Source organism: Haematobia irritans, chromosome 5 (assembly GCF_050003625.1).
Source record: "Haematobia irritans isolate KBUSLIRL chromosome 5, ASM5000362v1, whole genome shotgun sequence".
Lineage (NCBI taxonomy): Eukaryota > Metazoa > Arthropoda > Insecta > Diptera > Muscidae > Haematobia > Haematobia irritans.
The window spans coordinates 55,721,217-55,735,790 of NC_134401.1; positions in this window are offsets into that span (position 1 = coordinate 55,721,217).

Consider the following 14,574-nt stretch of genomic DNA (forward strand, 5'->3'; position numbering starts at 1 on the left):
TCCGCTAACAACCATGCCAAACTTGGTCCATTTCGGTCTATATTTATATATAGCCCTACGATAAACCGATCCCCAATCACACACAAAATGGGTCCATATCGGTTCATAATTGTATATATCCCCATATAAAGCGATCCGCGCAAAAGTTCATATCGGTTCGTAATTATTTGTCCCTATATACCTTTTTTATACCCTCCACCATAGGATGGGGGATATATTAACTTTCCCAGCAAAAACTAGGTAACCACATCTCATTACAATTGGCATTACCAGGAGTAATGCTGTCATTACACGTTGCATTACATTGAGGTGAGTTATAATGACTTACTTGTAATGACAAAAATAAATATAATGCCTAATAATTTTCGAATAGTTTTAGGCAGTTGGCTTAATGAAATAGAATTTAAAGGATTGAATACTTCTTAGTACGAATGAACTGAAATATTTTTCTATGCTAAGTGTTATTCGTATGAATGATAAGCTTTCTATAATAAAGGAAGTCAGAGTTATCATTTTATAAGAAATTTTACTAAATTTGGTTTTAGTTTTTGTTCGGTTTTTGTTCATTTTTACGAATGCTTTGTTATCAGTGGATAAAATTTTCCTGTTCAGTAGTAAATTCGTATACCCTGCGAAGAAAACAGTATTAGTAAAATGCCATAAATTTTTTGTGATTCAATCACGAAATTAATTGATACAATTAATTTGTAATTGAAATGTCTTCAATCACAGAAATGTTATTAATTGATACTATTATTTTTGTGATTGATTTTTATTTCAATTAAAAAATTTGTTGAATAAATTAAATTTTTAATTGAATATTTTTTAAAACTCAAATAAAATTTTAATTGGAAAAATTTTCGTGAAATTTTTTTGTGGGTAGTTAATGAACTATTCCTAACTGCTTTCAGGATAGGATTTTTTTTACTGAAGCAAGTAAATTTTATTATTTCACACAATAACACTAGTTTACAAAAAAAATAAAAAATTCATGTACACTTAATGAAAGGCAAATTTTCTTATGTATTTTGATCTGCTGAATTCGAAAAAAAATCAATTTTTTTTTTATGGAACGACATTTTTCGGTCGTTTTTCTTCTAGTTGATCTTATTACTTACGTTAGAGTATCATCTATACGATCATGAACTTCTCTTCCAGACGTTTTTTCAATGGTTTATACTTTTCTGGCGGAAAAGGTCCTTTGTAAATTTTTTGAAAATTTGGCTTTTCGCATCGAAAATTTTTAAACCACTTAACTTATCACAGATACAATTGTACCCGATTATTCGTCATTTTAATACCTTTCATTTAAGTACCAACAACGATATAATCGGACATTTTTAACTCGAGATATAATTTGTTTAGAGAGAAAAGAGCGAAAAAATAAAAATAACAGGATATCTCAAAAACTACTCCATAGAAAATTTTTAAACATTTTTTTTTCGAATTCAGCAGATCAAAATACATAAAAAAGGTCGGCTCTCATCAAGTGTACATTTTCAGTGTAAACTAGTGTAATTTAACTTAATGCAAATAAAATGGCTAATCTAAATGGATAAATATTTTTTCCTTTAGTTTCGAAGACACTTTTTTCTGGGTGTAGTGCTCCTATTACACCATTACTCGCCATATTTTGATCCATTGTAATCGCAATAGAAATCAATATTTTCGTGATTTGGTTGCCTGAGACAATAAGTGGCTATTTTACAAGCTTTGGTGTATCTACGAATAAGTGATTACATATTATGTTATTATATGCTTTAAAAGCACTACTTATTTCATGGCCGAAAGTATGCCTGGAGAGAAGTACTTTCCTCCTAGGACATGCGTATGTAAATGTAATCCGGAGCGATGCCAATTAATAAGTGGTTATTATTTTTTAAAACGGCTTACCTACAAGATTACCGGGTAATGAGAGTTTTTGCTGGGTTTGTCATTCCGTTTGTAACACATCGAAATATTGCTCTAAGACCCCATAAAGTATATATATTCTGGGTCGTGGTGAAATTCTGAGTCGATCTAAGCATGTCCGTCCGTCCGTCTGTTGAAATCACACTAACTTCCGAATGAAACAAGTTATCGACTTGAAACTTGGCACAAGTAGTTGTTATTGATGTAGGTCGGATGGTATTGCAAATGGGCCATATCGGACCACTTTTACGTATAGCCCCCATATAAACCGACGCTCAGATTTGGCTTGCGGAGCCTCATCAGGTCCGGTTGGAATTTGGTACATGGTGTTAGTATATGATCTCGAACAGTCATGCAAAAATTGTTTCACATCGGTCCATAATTATATATAACCCCATATAAACCGATCCCCAGATTTGGCTTGCGGAGCCTTTAAGAGAAGGAAATTTCATCCGGTCCAGCTGAAATTTGGTACTTAGTGTAATAATAAGGTCTCTAACAACCATACAAAAATTGGTCCACATTGATCCATAATTATTTATAGCCCCCATATAAACCGATTCCCAGATTTGAACTCCGGAGCCTCATGGACGAGAAAAATTCATCCGATTAGGTTGAAATTTGGTACGTGGCATTAGTAAATGGTCTCTAATTACTATGCTGGAATTGGTCCATATCGGTCCATAATTATATGTAGCCCCCATATAAACCTATCCCCAGATTTGACCTCCGGAGCCCCTTGGAAGAGCAAAGTTCACCCGATCCGGTTTAAATTTCGGTCTTAATTATATATAACCCCCATTTAAACCGATCCCCAGATTTGACTTCCGGAGCTCTTGGAGGAGCTAAACTCATTCGACCCGGCTGAAATTTGGGTCAAAATTTGTCCTTATCGGTCTATAGTTATATAGGTTAGGTTATGTTATGTGGCAGCCCGATGTATCAGGCTCACTTAGACTATTCAGTCCATTGTGATACCACATTGGTGAACTTCTCTCTTATCACTGAGTGCTGCCCGATTCCATGATAAGCTCAATGATAAGGGACCTCCTTTTTATAGCCGAGTCCGAACGGCGTTCCACATTGCAGTGAAACCACTTAGAGAAGCTTTGAAACCCTCAGAAATGTCACCAGCATTACTGAGGTGGGATAATCCACCGCTGAAAAAACTTTTTGGTGTTCGGTCGTAGCAGGAATCGATCCCACGACCTTGTGTATGCAAGGCGGGCATGCTAACCATTGCACCACGGTGGCTCCAGTTATATATAGTCGATCCCCAAAAATAATCTACCAAAATTTTATTTCTATAGAAAATTTTGTCAAAATTTTATTTATATAGAAAATTTTGTCAAAATTTTATTTCTATAGAGAATGTTGTCAAAATTTTATTTCTATAGAAAATTTTGTTAAACAGTATATACGTATTTAACTTAAAATTTAGAAGACGGTGTTAAGAAGTTTTAAGATACCTTGCAATCGGCAAGTGTTACCGCAACCCAAGTAATTCGATTGTGGTTGACAGTCTTTAGTGCAAGTTTCTAAGCTATCCATGGTGGAGGGTACATAAGATTCGGCCTGACCGAACTTACAGCCGTATATACTTGTTTTGTCTAATATATACCCCGTATGGACTAACTTACAATTTAGAAGACGATATTAAGAAGTTTTAAAATACCTTGCCAAGTAATTCGATTGTGGATGACAGTCTTTAGTAGAAGTTTCTACGCATTTAACCCACTGTGAATCGTGGAGTAATGTACATTAGCCATTCATATGTACCCAGGCCAAACAGAAGTAACAGCACCATTAACAAAAACTAAATCAACATCAGGCGTAGAAGTAGCTACGGCTCAAACCCCAAAGACTAAACTAAAGTGAATTTGTCTTGTAGCATCAGAAGTGAGACACAACGGCTGTTACACATAGACTGTCCCCATGTGTAGTTTAGGCCTAAGCATATCCCTTATTTTGTGACATCATGGAAGGATACCGGAACCGACGAAGCCTTGCAAGACAAAAGACAAATAGGAAATTTATGGCCGTTTAAGGCCACCACTGAAATTATGCCGTACATCAATTTAGCAATGCGCTGCAGTAGCCACTATTGCTCCTACTTGACTGGCAGCATTATTATGGCAAGATAAATGTCTCCACTCACACCACCATCATCATCACCATCGTCACCACCACCATCCCTGGTGACAGGATATTTCTGTCCAGCAGATTTTGTCGACAATTTTGCATATACCCGAAGCAGCAAGTGGGTCTGTCATTTGTCAAAAGATAATAAGCACTGCTAATTTACACTTACTATGGCCAAGATGTTTGTGCAAATTTGGCCAAACGAAATGCTGTCTGAAATGTGTACGGAGTGCATCCATAAGCACTTCCTTTACATGCAAAGAAGAAGGAGACAAATGGAAATGCAATTTGAAATATTAGCCCCCCCAATGAAATGGTGAAGGCCTAAGTAAAATTGAGCTTTAGACCAGTCAACGAGCCAAATGTAGGGAATGGTCTATATGGGGGTTATACCTATTGTAAGTATGGATAGATATGAATCGGTTTTTGTGCAGATGCTTGAGAATGAATACAATACAAACATCACATACCAAATTTCGAGTTGAGCGAGTAAAAAGTAAGGTTTCAAGTCATTCAAGAATTCAAATCTAGGGATTAGTAGTTTATATTGTGGTTATATCTAATTAGGGACCAATACGGAGCAATTGTTTTGTGTTTTTTTCGAATTGTGATGCGGACATTACTTACCTAACTTCAGACAGAGCAGATGACATCTAAGGCTTCAGGACGCTCGAGAAGCCAAATCTGGGCTTCTTGAAAAATTCGGAAATTTTGCTAATTTCAAGTAAATTGGAAAACTGAAAAATTTAAAGCAAATCTGAGAAATCCCAATTGGATTATCCCCACTCAGTAAAACTGGTCAATATTCTTAGTGTTTCGAAGCTTCTCTAAGCGGTTTCGCTGTAATATGAAGTCCTATTAGGACTCGTCTATAAAAAAGAGGAATCGAGCTACTTTCAATGATGAGAGAGAAAATTACTACTGTGGTATTACAATGGACTGAATATCATAAATGGGTCTGCAATAACAGGGTTCCACTGTACCTAACCTAAGATAGATTTTGAAAAAGTTAGGGTACATATTTCATTTATCGAAATTTCAATCCCGTATATATATATGTATATATTTTATTTTAGAAACTATATATTTATTTTAGAAAAAGCTGTATTACAAACGCAGATGTCGCGCCGATTTCACAAAATATTTTTCGACAAATTCAAGAAAGTTTAGTAGATATAATTATTTTTGTTTTTTTTTCGCTTGTTAAAGAAACTTTTGTAGTTTGAAGGAAAAAATTGGAATTCGAAATTACAAGAATGTTTTCAAGAATAATGTTTCAAGATCACAAAGGACTGAATAGTCTACGTGAGCCTGAATCTTAATCGGGCTGCCACTTTAATCTAAGATGGTCGCATTATTTGTAAAACCTACGTAAAAATTGTACGAAATTGGGGAATATTTGGTCGGAGACACGAATTTAGAAAATCTTTATGCTTAATTTATATATAATTAAGATAATTTTTAGACAAACAAATATTGTTTCCCGTTTGCTTCTTGCTATATAACGGATATAAGAAACTCAGTAAAATAAACAATTTTTGTTTCTTATATGCGTTTCTTTCTTATAGACAATTATTATTCACAAGAAAAAGAGGTTATGAAGTTTTTAATGACTTTCTTTTATGCATAATATTCTTATATGAGATGTGCTTATATCCGTTACTTACTGTAATGAAGTTTGTTTGGGAGAAAAGTATATACTTTTTCGATAAACGTTGACTTTTATAGGATGCAAAAAAATTTTAATACAGACTAACAAAAAAAAAAAAAAACAAGTAAGTAAAGTAGAAAGTCGGGCGGGCCGACTATATCATACCCTAAACCACTATTACAGAATTAGTAATCATAAGCATTTGTGGGGTAACATATAGGTCTGGGAGATAAACCGCAGTTGCATATTTAACCCTGGAAAGTCATCCTTATTTTTTGTACACTAACGTCATCCTTCGTCATTTTGACTACGGCTTATTTCAAGACGCTATAATTTACATCGTAAGCAAAAATGAGAACCAAAATTGACTTTATTTTCTTATTCAATTTGTGTTTAATTAGTATAAAATAAAAATTCACAAAATAGTTCAATTAGTATAACTAAAATTTATGATTTCCCAATCGACTAAAATGCATTTTAAATCGAAAATGAAATTACGCGTCGTCATTTTGACGAACGATGACTGTCCAGGGTTAAGAAAATTAAGGGGTACATGTCTACGGGTGTTTTGTGTCAATCTGACTATAGCTCATAGTCAATGTGCCAGGGAATATGTTCGGTTTATCCTACAAGGACAAAAAAGTTCCCTACTTTCCCATACATTCCCAAACAATTTTCCCTACTATATTTTTCGTTAAATTTAAAAAATTTTACAAAACAAAAATGGTTCTAAGAACTTTATTATCTTAAAACATGAATATGCAACGTATATAACTAAGAATATAAATTTGTGTTACCACCACGGTTGCCACAGTTGGTAGAATTCTACCCAAATTAGTAACCTTTTTTGTTAAATCTCTATAAAAATAAAATTTTGGAAAAAGTTTCTATAAACAAATTTTTGTGAGAAATTTTTCTATAGAAATAAAATTTTGACAATAAATTCTATAGAAATAAAATTTTGAGAAAAAATTCCACAAAAATAAAATTTTGAGAAAATTTTTTATAGAAATAATATTTTGAAAAAAATTTCTATAGAAATACAATTTTGACAAAATGTTCTATAGAAATAAAATGTTGACAACATTTTCTGCAGGAATAAAGTTTACCACACATTGTTAAAGATCAAGCCTTGCCGGCTTCTAATTTCCTCCTCTAGAGCCACCAAAATGTAAAAATTATTGCAAATTGTGTTGAGTGAAAATGTCCTATATTGTGGCCCTACGTCCCTACAAGACGATAAATATTAGAAAAACCCTACATATAGGGAATTTCCCCTACTTCTAGCAACACTGGCTGTGTTGATATTGCACCTACGGAGTTAGTATGCCACTAATATTGAGCCCATTATTAAAAAAGAGAAAATCGTTAAATTAGTGTGGGTAATAATTACAAATTTGTAAAAATCGAGCAATTTTCTTATGTAAGAGCTACAAGTACGTATAAGTACGATCGGATAGTACATCAAAATTTGAAATTTGAGTAACATTGGTTAATAAATAAGAGTACTATGGCCAAATTTGGGAAAATCGAGCGATGCATATATATGGAAGCTATATCTAAATCTGCACCAATTTGCATAATATTTTGCGGGTCTGATTAATACCACAAAAGGTTACCTTGTGCAAGATTTGAGTAAGATCAGTTAAGAAATGAGGCCTGTATGGTCAAACATAAGGTTATTAGGGGCGAATTTTTCAAAATCGGGTGATACATATATGGGAGCTATATCTACATCTGAACCGATTTCGATGAAATTTTGCACATATAGTTAGTACTATAGAGGACTGGATCTAGCCAACTTTTAGTAAGATCGGTTAATAAATAAGGTTTCTATGGCCAAATATGGGAAAATCGGGCTATACGTAAAGGGTGATTTGTTAAGAGCTTGATAACTTTTTTTAAAAAAAAAAAGCATAAAATTTGCAAAATCTCATCGGTTCTTTATTTGAAACGTTAGATTGGTCCATGACATTTACTTTTTGAAGATAATTTCATTTAAATGTTGACCGCGGCTGCGTCTTAGGTGGTCCATTCGGAAAGTCCAATTTTGGGCAACTTTTTCGAGCATTTCGGCCGGAATAGCCCGAATTTCTTCGGAAATGTTGTCTTCCAAAGCTGGAATAGTTGCTGGCTTATTTCTGTAGACTTTAGACTTGACGTAGCCCCACAAAAAATAGTCTAAAGGCGTCAAATCGCATGATCTTGGTGGCCAACTTACCGGTCCATTTCTTGAGATGAATTGTTCTCCGAAGTTTTCCCTCAAAATGGCCATAGAATCGCGAGCTGTGTGGCATGTAGCGCCATCTTGTTGAAACCACATGTCAACCAAGTTCAGTTCTTCCATTTTTGGCAACAAAAAGTTTGTTAGCATCGAACGATAGCGATCGCCATTCACCGTAACGTTGCGTCCAACGCATCTTTGAAAAAATACGGTCCAATGATTCCACCAGCGTACAAACCACACCAAACAGTGCATTTTTCGGGATGCATGGGCAGTTCTTGAACGGCTTCTGGTTGCTCTTCACTCCAAATGCGGCAATTTTGCTTATTTACGTAGCCATTAAACCAGAAATGAGCCTCATCGCTGAACAAAATTTGTCGATAAAAAAGCGGATTTTCTGCCAACTTTTCTAGGGCCCATTCACTGAAAATTCGACGTTGTGGCTCGTTAGTAAGTCTATTCATGATGAAATGTCAAAGCATACTGAGCATCTTTCTCTTTGACACCATGTCTGAAATCCCACGGGAGCTATATCTAAATCTGAACCGATTTCGATGATTTTTTGCACATATAGTTAGTGCTATAGAAGACTAAATTTAGCCAAATTTGGGTAAGATCGGTTGATAAATAAGAAAAATTTTTCAAATTTAGAAAAATCGGGCGGTACATATATAAGGGAGCTATAGCTAAATCTGAACCGATTTCGATGTTTTTTGCACATATAGTGAGTGCTATAGAAGATTATATTTGGCCAAATTTGAGTAAGATCGGTTGATAAATAAAGGTTTTGTGGCCAAATTTAGGAAAATCGGGCGATACATATATATGAGAGCTGCATCTAAATCTGAACCGATTTGCACGAAATTTTGCAGACTTGAAGGGCGATGGAAAAGATTACCTTTTGCCAAATTTGGTGATGATCCGTTTGAAAAAACGCGCAATGTGACCCCATTTGTCGAAATCGGGCGATACATATATATGGGAGCTATATCTAAATTTGATCCGATTTCTTCCAAATTCAATAGCGTTTGTCCTTGTGTCCAACAAACTCCCTGTACCAAATTTCATCAAAATCGGTTAATAATTGCGACCGGAATCCTGTGAACAACAAATACATGGACAGACGGACGGACGGACACCAAGCGCTAGATCGACTCAGGAGGTGATTCTGAGTCGATCGGTATATATTTTATGGGGTCTAAAATCAATATTTCTGGTAGGCACATTTTTTGGCCGATCAAACTTATTATACCCTGACCACTATGTGGTTTAGGGTATAAAAATTCTGGCTAATTGCATCTTCCCTTATAACTTTCTCACTTTCACGAGGTTTTTTTGTTCTTAGCACCTTTTGCTGTAATACGATACAGTTTGTAAGCAAACACACTATCCACTGGGCTACGTAGCTATTATTGTCATCAGCAGACAATTATCGCTATAGCCATTAACACACAAGCAACACAAACAGTCAAGCAGTTATATTTATAGGGTATAGTTTTCGGCGCCCACGAGCCGAAGTAGAAAAACTTTATTTGGCAGAAACAGTCAATTAGTTGGCCACCGTGGATCAATGGTTAGCATGCCCGCCTCGCATACAAAGGGTCCCTGCATCGACCGAACACCAAGAATTTTTTTTGTTATATATTCCAAAAATGTTCGTAAGATTCCGAAAAATGTTCGACATTACATACTACTATATTACGTTTTTACTATGAAACTTCAAAATGTGTCTTACTAAAGACTTAAAATCAGAAAAGAACATTGTTCGATATAAACGAAATGGACTGTGTTTGGATCAAAAAGTAATTTTTGCATTGCAAAAACAAGTAAGTAAAGTCTAAAGTCGGGCGGAGTCGACTATATGTTATTATACCCTTCACCATTATGTAGACCAAAATTTGTGTTACCATATCAACTCGATGGGTCTCAGACTTTTCCTTCTTGGCGTTACAGACAAATGCACAAACTTATTATACCCTGTACCACAGTAGTGGTGAAGGGTATAATAAAAATTTTGTGACCAAAAAAAAAAAAAATTGGTGATAAAAGTGTGAAATTTTCGACGAGCTTTTTTATTTTTAACTCAAAGATTCAATATTTATACCCTAAAATACATAGTGGTCAGGGTATAATAACTTTGATTTGCCCAAAAAATTGTGCCTACCAGAAATATTGATTTTAGACCCCATAAAATATATACCGATCGACTCACCTCCAGAGTCGATCTAGCCCTTGGTGTCCGTCCGTCTGTCCATGTATTTGTTGTTCACAGGATTCCGGTGGCAATTATTAACCGATTTTCAGGAAATTTGGTATATGGCGTTCTTTCGTCACAAGGACTATTGAATTTAGAAAAAATCGAATCAAATTTAGATATAGCTCATATATATATGTATCGCCCGATTTCGATCAATAGAGTCAGATTTCGCTTATTTACTAGCCGATCAAATTAGATTACCACAAGGTAATCTAATTTGATCCCAAAAATGGAAGTTCTTCTAAGGGCACAACTTTAAAAGCACTTCCAAAAATCTTCTCCCAAAGATATTCTTCATTTTAAATGCACAGGAAGTTCATTTAAGTCAATTTTTTATAACTCGTTTTTTTTCATATTTTTATTGGGAAATTTCATTTTTTTGTTTCAAATAGGTTAAAAACAGATTAAGAATTAATAAAATGATATAAATTATTCAAATTGTGCCGACAAAAATGTTAAATCCCTTCTAGAAAACTTGCGAGTTTTTGAACATATTTGATGTCAAACGTTCCAGACAAGCGTTAGAATCTATTAAAAATCGTAAAAAATTTATTTATTTTTCAAAATATTACATATTTTCTTAATTCACATCCAAAACACTGAATTCCCATCACACCTTGAAATGGTGGACATCCGTCCTATGACAAACCCATGTTAAATTCATCGCTTCTGCGCCAATTTTGCATCACTTCCGGATCCAAAAAAAAAAAAAAAAAACATTTTCATTACTTTTTTGGCGACGCTTTTTTTTTGCTGGGATGTATACAGAAATTAATTTGTTCCTAGCAAAATTTTCAATTACTTTTGTAATTGGAAATGTATATTTTTTTTTTAAATTAAAATGTTAGTTGATATAATTAACAATTTAATTAAAAACGTAAAAATATTTAATTTTTTTAGCCTACTTATTTTTTTTTATTTGATTAAAAACTTAATTGTATCAGATAATTTTTTTAATTGAAAATGTTTTTATAATCAAATTTTTAATTAAAAATATTTTGGTGGTTTTGTTTTATTTTTTTAATTTTAATTTTTTTTTCTGCAAATGTCTATTTAAAAATGAAAATTGTAACAGATAAAGAATTAAACAAATATTACAAACTTTATTTTAAAATAAATTTATTAATTTTAAATGTACTAATGAAAATGTATTGTCCTGAAATTAAGGTTGTATAAAATTCTGTTTTAGTTGGCCTCTTGTGTATAAAATAACTACACGTTCTATACGTTATTATATATAAATTTTTATTTATAAGTTTTAACCATTTTTGTTATAATGCCCTGGTTAATTATTTTCGAAAGCCAAAAAAGAATGTATCATTGTAAAATTGATAATTCCACAATTTCACCATTAATTGAAAACACCATGGATAATTAAAATCCACCACAAACCCCAAAAAACATACTTAAGATATTCAATAAAATTTATGTGGAATTTTACTGGAATGATGGTGGTGACGAAGAGTAAACCATCATCTGTTAATATCATCATCGCAAGCTATGGCCAGTACCACAAGTCACAAGGCATATTGACGAAAATGAATCAAACGAATGGGAGGGATAAAGGATGAATGAATAAATGAAACGAATTCTTGCGATATATAGTAAAGGGGAAATGGCAATGCTACTGTATATGATGGGTGAAAAAGGAGAAAAGCATTGGTAAAAATATACGTATATATTTTTAAATAATATTTACCTTATATTTTGCTTTTATAAAGCTGATGCCATTGATTAAAGAGTTCGGAAATAGTCATTTTCTTGAAGTTAATTCATCACTTTTTATTTTTCAAAAGGCACAGATTTAATTTAATTATCTTTAAAAGTTTTTTTTTTACGGAGGTTTAAATTTTTCAAATTTAACTTGAATTATTTGCAATTCAAAAGGCAGTAATTGAGAATAAGCTAAAGGTTTTTGAGGTGGTGATGATGATGGAGCAGGAATGGAATAATAGGGAGGAGGCCTCACTGGTTTAAGGCAAATTGTTTGGAATAATTTAATGACCATTTTGCTATGGCCTCAAGGCACCATTTATTATAAGATTTGTTTTTCTTCTATTTTATATGTAATCCATTAGTTTGATTTTATGCACTTTACTTCAATGAAGTCTTTCAAGTTTTTCTTCATCTTCTTCTTCTAAAAAAAAAAATTAAAATGAATTGTCATTGCCAACACAGTTTGCACATTCGAAATCCAAATCCATATTGAAATTCACACTTTTCTGGCAGCTTGGTTTTTTTCAACACGGCCGTTATAGCCAGCTAGTTAAACATTCAGCCTCAAAGACTAGAGGGCCACTAATATCATGGCCAGGGTTCTGTTTGAAATGATCACCCCAACACTTACAAACACACATACGCACACATACACACTTGTGCTCTCCCAACCTTTGAATCAAAGTTCTAAACTATAACTGAGTTTAGAGTCAGCGTTGCACTGGTATTTAATGAATAAATTAGCTATGGGCAAGTGGTGTCCGGCATTGATCCCCCGGCCTTTATGAAAACTAATGTCGATAGTCACAGCAGCCTCCTGAATGCATTCAATCTGAATGAGGATGACGACTACGACAACAACGGAGAAAACAAAGAAGTTTTAGTGACGGTGACAGCGGCGACAATGACGACGCCACCACGCTAACCACGAAGACCATACAGTCGAAGACGAATGAAAAGCTTCAGTTAAGAACTGCACTGCATATCGAAAGATAACTTTGGTCAAGTGTTTGATGCTCGTTGCCTTACACTGTAGTGAGGACCAACAACCAAACCCGACTCAATACAATTCGTTGTGAGTGTCTCATATATACAGACAGACGTAACGCATCGTTGAGTCACATACAAAATTTGTGTGCAAGACGAAGCTATTGGAAGAAGACCCAAAAAAACACTAAACCCGAGTTGAGCATACAGAAATGCGTTGCTCTCTCAAAAGCACGTAATTGAGGTGGTCTGAATGACTAACTAACTGGCTGGGTTGGCTGCAAAAGCAATCTAACGTCCGCTTCCGTTGGCCTTTGTTAGCTGTCTGCTCCAGAAATTCCTGAAATCATTGACATAAACCCCCAAACAAAGCTGATGTTTTCATAACAGAAACAACAATGCACAATTGTGCCTTGATAAACTCTCGCTGGCTCGCTCTCTCTCTCTCTCTCACCATCATAAAGCCAAAAAACAGAGGGAGAGACTAATAAATCTCAGTTCATGTATTTGCTAAACGCATGCTTTTTGCCAACTAAATCCACAACTTTCTTCACTCTCTTTTTCGTTCTCTTCATCTCTTGTGACAAATTCTATTCGGATTTCCTCGTGGGTATCCGTTTGTCAATAGTAAATTGTTCCAATTTCCCGGAGAGCATATAAACGTTGCAGTGATGCCCTAGTGTGAGTGGTAAACACAATGTGGGCTACTTGTGTTCAAGCTCTTTGGGGGTGTAACACAAATTTCCCTGGCTAGACTAGCTGTGTTTTTGCTTGTGGATGCAAGGAAAAGAGACCCTGAAGCAGCTTTTGTTTTAGGTATGCCAAGGGTTACAATAGTGCAAATCAGCACTGCACTGACTCACATTCCTCCAAGGTTCTATGAACCTCTACAAGTCGAATAAAGCTTTTATTTCTCCTCCAAGCAATTGCCTAAAATTCTCCTTCCCTTTTCAGCGTGTATAAGAGTTTTCATAAGCAGGCTGGGCTAACATTAAGTAAGTAAAAGCTTTTCCTGTTACTGTTACCATCGACGACATTAATCATCCATATGGTATTTTGTACATTTGCCTTTTCGGCCTTTAGAGAGAAAATTACTCGAGTTTATTTGTTGGGCCTTGTTATTTTCTGCAGGACACATAATATTGGCTACCATTGGTTTAATTTTACAGCTCCTGGCTTATTTACCTAGTCTGTATACAGTTTCCTGGATAGGTATGTTATACATACACTACTATTTATTCGATGCTTTGGAAGTGGGCATTGACTTATCATTACCCTTGTTGCAGCTCTGTTATTGTATCAGGCTATCAGAACTATTAGATAGTAGTTAGCGTTACAGCCCTCTTTTATTAACCTGTACTGAAATTTCTTACTTCGCTGAATTCTTATGTTAAATCGAAATTCTGCAATTATAGAATAACATTTGAGGTTCCTGGTTTTCAATTCACTTAGAGCGGAATCTTACCCCTCTAATGTTACAAAACATATCCATGAAAAAAAAACAAAAAAACATTATATGGAAGGTGTTATTAGTCAAATGTTAGTTTTACACTGAAGACATGTGAAAATGTGACCACACACTGTACTGTTGCATACATACAACCTCCTTAATTGATCTAACCGAGGCTATCAGTCTGCTCATAAATTTCGTGTTCGCTAGTGGTAACTATATTCATTCGATATTCA